Source organism: Neltuma alba, unplaced genomic scaffold (genome assembly GCF_004799145.2).
Source record: "Neltuma alba isolate B1F8T4 unplaced genomic scaffold, ASM479914v2 tig00010121_pilon, whole genome shotgun sequence".
Lineage (NCBI taxonomy): Eukaryota > Viridiplantae > Streptophyta > Magnoliopsida > Fabales > Fabaceae > Neltuma > Neltuma alba.
The window spans coordinates 700235-706292 of record NW_021635073.1 but is presented as its reverse complement, the minus strand read 5'-3'; positions in this window follow the sequence as shown (position 1 = coordinate 706292).

Sequence of the window (6058 nt, the reverse complement as noted above, 5' to 3'; positions counted from 1 at the left end):
AATGTTTACTATACGAAATTCTCTGCAAATAGATGAGAATTTGGCTGAAATTTGGCATACTTATAGATTGTATTTTTAACTTTAAAACAAGTGGTATTTCTGGATATTTGGAGTTTTGTGCAAGAAATTATGTCCTTCTAAAGTTGGGCATAAATTCTGGATAATTGAAAGATGACCATATGAATAGTACCACTTTGCTTGAATTTTAGGATTGATTGGTGAGTTTTGAATATTAATGAGTATTTTTCCTGTAAAGATCATATTAAAAACTTCAAGTAGAACTTGGAACCACCTCATTTTGATTTTTTTGGAATTAGTTATGATTTTTTAAAGTTTGGCTTTTGTTAGGGTTACAATGAATAGTAACCCGAATTTATAAAATTTTAAAGTGAAATTTTTTCAACTTAATATTATAAGAAATAATTCTAAATGGTTCTAATTGAGATAAAATGATATTTAAAAATAAGATGTAACAGTTAGCGTTTTATTTATTGGGAGGCAATTATGTTTGTTGAGGACACAAGGCAACAAATGCTTTCTTGTTTGCTGGTATCTGTTGGTTTGCCATGTATTGCTCATCCATCCATGCGTGCATAAATGTTTCATTGGATCGAATCGTCTCTTCTCACAAAATCAAGAAAAAATGGTTCGACTCCTGCACGGTTCTTCAACTTCTTTCTTTTCATATCATATATTCCCTTATTCTGATTTATAGATAATAAGCCCCTAAACGTCTCTTCCTCACGAATCACTAGAAGATGGATCGACTTCATGCTTCTTCAACTTCTACCCTTCATTTTCATATAATATATTGGGCTTATTTTGATCTTTGGGGGCTACACATGATCATCTTCAAGTTTTCTCTCCCAATTTTTCTTTTCGAGTATTCTCTTCGCTTCTTCTTTTATTTCTTTTCTTTTATATCAAACTTTATGTTTTAGGTTCAATCTTTTGATACCAGTGTTGAAAGTTAGTACAAACTTCCAGTACATGAGAAGCACATGGCCATCATTCCAACATGTTGCTGATACAAGATCTCTGGAATATTGTTGTTTTCTCATTTCGTTTATTCCGCTTATTTTTACTTAGTCAAAATAAATCTGTTTCCTATTATTTTGCTTATTTATCTTGTTTTAAATAATAGGGGAGTGCTAGCGAGATCTCTAGGATTATAGAGAGATCACAGGAATAATGTTCATGGCTTACTGTTATAAAGGCCGCCGCTGTATTCCGATTGTTATCAGATAAAAATAAAGCAGAGCATTCCCGATAAGTTCATTGTTGGCTTTGCTTTTATTTTCCTTCTCGTTTTGTTTTATGGCATCAGAGCCTGGTCTGTATAAGTGAGTAGAAGTTTTTCATCTGCTGCGATGGAACTCTCTAATGGAGGAAACGGTCAACCCGGAATGGAGAAGCTAGTGGGTACCAACTACAAGTACTGGAGAATGTACATGGAAGCATACCTTCAAGGTCAAGACTTATGGGAGCTGGTTGCTAGAGCTGATACGATCCCTTCTAATGTTCTTGAGAATTCTGAGGCACGGCGTAAGTGGAAGATAAGTGTGGGAAGGCCCTTTATGCCTTGAGAACGTCTATCAGCAAAGAATACATTGAGCATGTTCGTGACGTTGCTTCTCCAAGAGAAGTGTGGCAGACACTTGAAAGGGTGTTCACTAAGAAGAACATGGCATGACTGCAGTTGCTGGAGAATGAGTTGGCTAGGCTAACCCAGAAAGGTATGTCAATCTCATAATATTTTCTACGAGTTAAAAGCGTGTGTGCTGAAATTTCAGAGATTAATACAGATGAAAAAATCAGTAAAGCAAGGCTGCGTCGCTATCTTGTATGAGGTTTGAGAAAAGAATATGGGCCCTTTGTCACCTCTATTCAAGGGTGGGTGACACAACCTTCAGTTGAAGAACTGGAAAATTTGCTCTTAAACCAAGAAGCATTGGCGAAGAGTGCAGAGACTGATGCTATTTTGTTTTCAAAGGGTAAGCCGAAAGCAAAAGCCGTATCTAGCAGCAAGAATAAAGATGAGGACTTAAGTGCTGAGGAGGATGGAGAGCCTACATCAAGAAGCCCATCACATGCTTCAGGTGTGGTCAAACTGGGCATATAAAGAAGTATTGTCGAGTAAAGATCTCAAAGGCAAATGTGTGCACTGATGAAGAAGATGATCAGCTCAAATGGGATCATTGCTTCACTATTGAAGCGATAGACCAGAAGTCAACTCAAGGCTTTGCAAACTATGTGTCCAACAAGGAGGAAGAATGGATCGTTGATTCAGGGTGTTCTCATCACGTGACTGGAAATGAAACTTTGTTCTCTAAGATACATGAACACCATGGAGACAGAGTCATTGTTACTACCGATAACTCAACTCATCCCATAACGAAAGAAGGAGTAGTAACAGTCGAAATAAGCGATCATGCGAGCATCAAATTGCATGATGTTTATCATGTTACAGGTTTGACTAAAAATTTAGTGTCAGTTCCTCAGATTACTGATTCTGGAAAAAATGTCTTATTTGGACCAAAAGATGTAAAGATACTTGATAATTTGAAAGAGATATCTGCTGATGTTCTATTTTCTTGTGAGAAGAAAGGTTCTCTGTTTGTTACGTCAACAGGAGAGGCCTATGTGAAGAAGACCAGTCAGATTGACAACACCGCGATATGGCATGCTCGGCTGGGACATGTAGGATATCAGTTGTTGCAGCAATTATCCTCAAAGAGAGAGGTAGACAGGATACTGAACCTGAAAAATGTCCGTGAGGACGTGATCTTCCAAGGGTGTCAGTATGTTAAGTCTCATCGACTCCCATACAAAAGATCGTCAAACTGACGCTCAGAAATGCTTGATCTGGTTCACACAGACATAATGGGGCCAACCAGAGCACCTAGTTGCAGCGGACAACAGTATGTGATGGTGCTAGTGGATGATCACTCGAGATTCACATGGGTGAAATTCTTAAAGGAGAAAAGTGAGGCACTATCCAAATTTGTAGAATTCAAGGAAGCAGTAGAGAAGGAATTTGGAAAGAAAATAAAGTGCCTTAGAAGTGACAATGGTGGAGAATATATATCTGATGATTTCTTTAAATACTGTGATGGTAATGGCATTAGTCGATAAATGACATGCCCAGATACCCCTCAGTAAAACGGGGTCACAGAAAGAAAGCTGGCCTATCTCACATCAGTTTGTCTGTCATGGTTACACGACAAGAATCTTCCAAGAGAGTTATGGGCAGAGGCAGTTCAGTGTGCATGCCACGTAACAAACAGGCTACCAGCCTGGCCAGGTACACAAAAATCCCCCTTTGAAGTTATATATGGTGAAAAGCTAAATGTAAATTATTTCATAGTGTTCGGGTCCATATGCTATGTCCATATCCCCAAAAGCAATCGAACTAAGCTCGACCCAAAGGCGAGAAAATGTATTTTTGTTGGCTATGACTCTTACAGGAAAGGGTGGAGGTGCATGGATCCAAAGACAAAGAAGTTTACAACTTCGAGAGATGTTGTGTTTGATGAAGTTTCAACGTCTTTTCCAGCACCCAAATCTGTTGCTCTTGGTGATGACTGTTCAGAATTTATCTTTCCTGAAACAAATGAGAAAATAGCAAATGATGATGTGGAGGAAGAAAGGGAGGCACCACTCAGAAGTGATGAACCTGTTGAGCAAACTGTGAGGCGCTCAAACAGAGAGAAGAGGCAGCCTCACTACTTGAATGATTATGAAGTCAACAATTGCTCGGTTACTGCTTGCTTCTTTATGGGGGAGCAAGGCATAGATGAACCAATGTGCTATGAAGAAGCGAAAGGCAATCTAGATTGGGAGAAGGCTATGCAAGATGAGATAACTGCCTTGAACAAGAATGAGACATGTGAGTTGGTGCCCAAACCAGAAGGTTGTGAACCTGTCACCTGCAAGTGGGTATTCCGGTTGAAGAAGAAGGCAGATGGGACCATTGATAGGTATAAAGCATGTTTGGTGGTGCAAGGTTTTTCACAAAGCTATAGGCTAGACTACGAGGAAACATTTAGCCCACTAGCAAAGATGGCAATTGTAAGAACCCTCATCTCTCTCACTGCGTTTAAGGGCTGGAGGCTGTGGCAATTAGATGTGAAGAACGCATTTCTTTATGGAGAACTTGATAGAGAAGTTTTCATGCGACAGCCACCTGGGTTCATCTCTGAACAACTTCCAAACCACGTATGCCGATTGAAGAAAGCATTGTACGGTTTAAAACAAGCTCCACGAGCTTGGTACGGTAAGGTTGCTCAATATCTCAACTTTTGTGGCTTCAAAGTATCTCATGCAAACTCGAGCCTGTTTGTTAAATCAGATTCAAATGTGCAACTATTGGTGCTATTGTGTGTAGACGACATGATAATTACCGGAAGTGATGAAACCGAGATCTCTGTCTTGAGAAATAACCTGTCTCTTCGGTTTGATATGAAGAATCTGGGAGAAGTAAACTGCTTCCTTGGCTTGGAGGTTGAGAAAACAAGTCAAGAGTACTTTGTGTCTCAAAGAGCTTATGCAGGGAACTTGCTAGAACGTTTTGGTATGGGGGTGGCAAAGGAAAAAGCTACTCCGATGGAACCAAACTTGAAGTTGAAGAAAGATGAAGGAAAACTGTTGAAAAATCCAATAAGGTTTCGACAACTAGTTGGCAGCTTAATCTATTTGACCATCATAAGACCAAAAATATCATATTCAGTTGGTGTTGTGTCTCAATTTATGCAGAACCCAAGAGCCCCTCACCTAGAAGCTGCAAAACGGATCCTACGATACATCAAAGGGACTCTCAGTTATGGCCTACTATACAAGACGCATGTAAAGTTTACATTGAGTGGGTTCACCGATACGGACTGGGCTGGTGACACAAATGATCGGCATTCAACCTCTGGTCACTGCTTCACTGTTGGGTCAGCTGTAGTTTCATGGTGTAGCAAGAAACAAGACATTGTAGCCTTATTGAGCACTAAGGTAGAGTATGTAGCAGCAACAATGGCTGCTCAAGAATGCATTTGGCTAAAGAGACTACTGAATGATATACTTCATGAAGATGATTGTGCTATGGAAATTAAATGTGACAATGAGAGTGCTATTAAACTGGCATTAAATCCAGTTTTTCATGTAAGAACCAAGCACATAGAAGTTTGCCACCACTTCATATGTGAGAAGGTCCTGAATGAAGAAATAGAGTTAACTGGTGTTCGAACAGGTGCACAGGCAGCTGATATTTTCACCAAGGCTCTGGTGAAACCCAAGTTTCAAAGCCTTCGAAAAGCTCTTGGAATCACTGACAGGAAGCTTGCACTAAGGGGGAGTAATGAAAGTTAGTACAAACTTCCAGTACATGAGAAGCACGTGGCCATCATTCCAACATGTTGCTGATACAAGATCTCTGGAATATTGCTGTTTCCTCATTTTGTTTATCCCGCTTATTTTTACTCAGTCAAAATAAATCTGTTTCCTATTATTTTGCTGATTTATCTTGTTTTAAATAATAGGGGAGTGCTAGCGAGATCTCTGGGATTATAGAGAGATCATAGGAATAACGTTCATGGCTTACTATTATAAAGGTCGTCGCTGTATTCCGTTTGTTATCAAATAAAAATAAAGCAGAGCATTCCCGATAAGTTCATTGTTGGCTTTGCTTTTATTTTCCTTCTCGTTTTGTTTTAACCAGAGGTATTTTATTCTTCTCCAAATGACCTCGAGAATTCCCACATGTTGGATGATGAAACAAACCCAGTTAAGGCCTGTGGGGATTTGGTCTACCATGTTAAGAACAGTGGTAAGACAATATATTGTTCTTAGGTTTTTTTACTATTGTTTTTGCTTTCCTGATTTTAGTGAAGCTGAATTTCAATTAATATGTTAAAGGAGCCAGAGGAATGTAGGGAGACCTCCTTTCTATTTCTTTTTTGGTAACAGGTAGACCTTCTTTCTGAAGTCACGTAGGATGCTCCAGTTCCGCCACAACGATGTGCATGTTTCTCTACCCAATGGAGACATATCTTTAGCATATTTGAAACTGAAT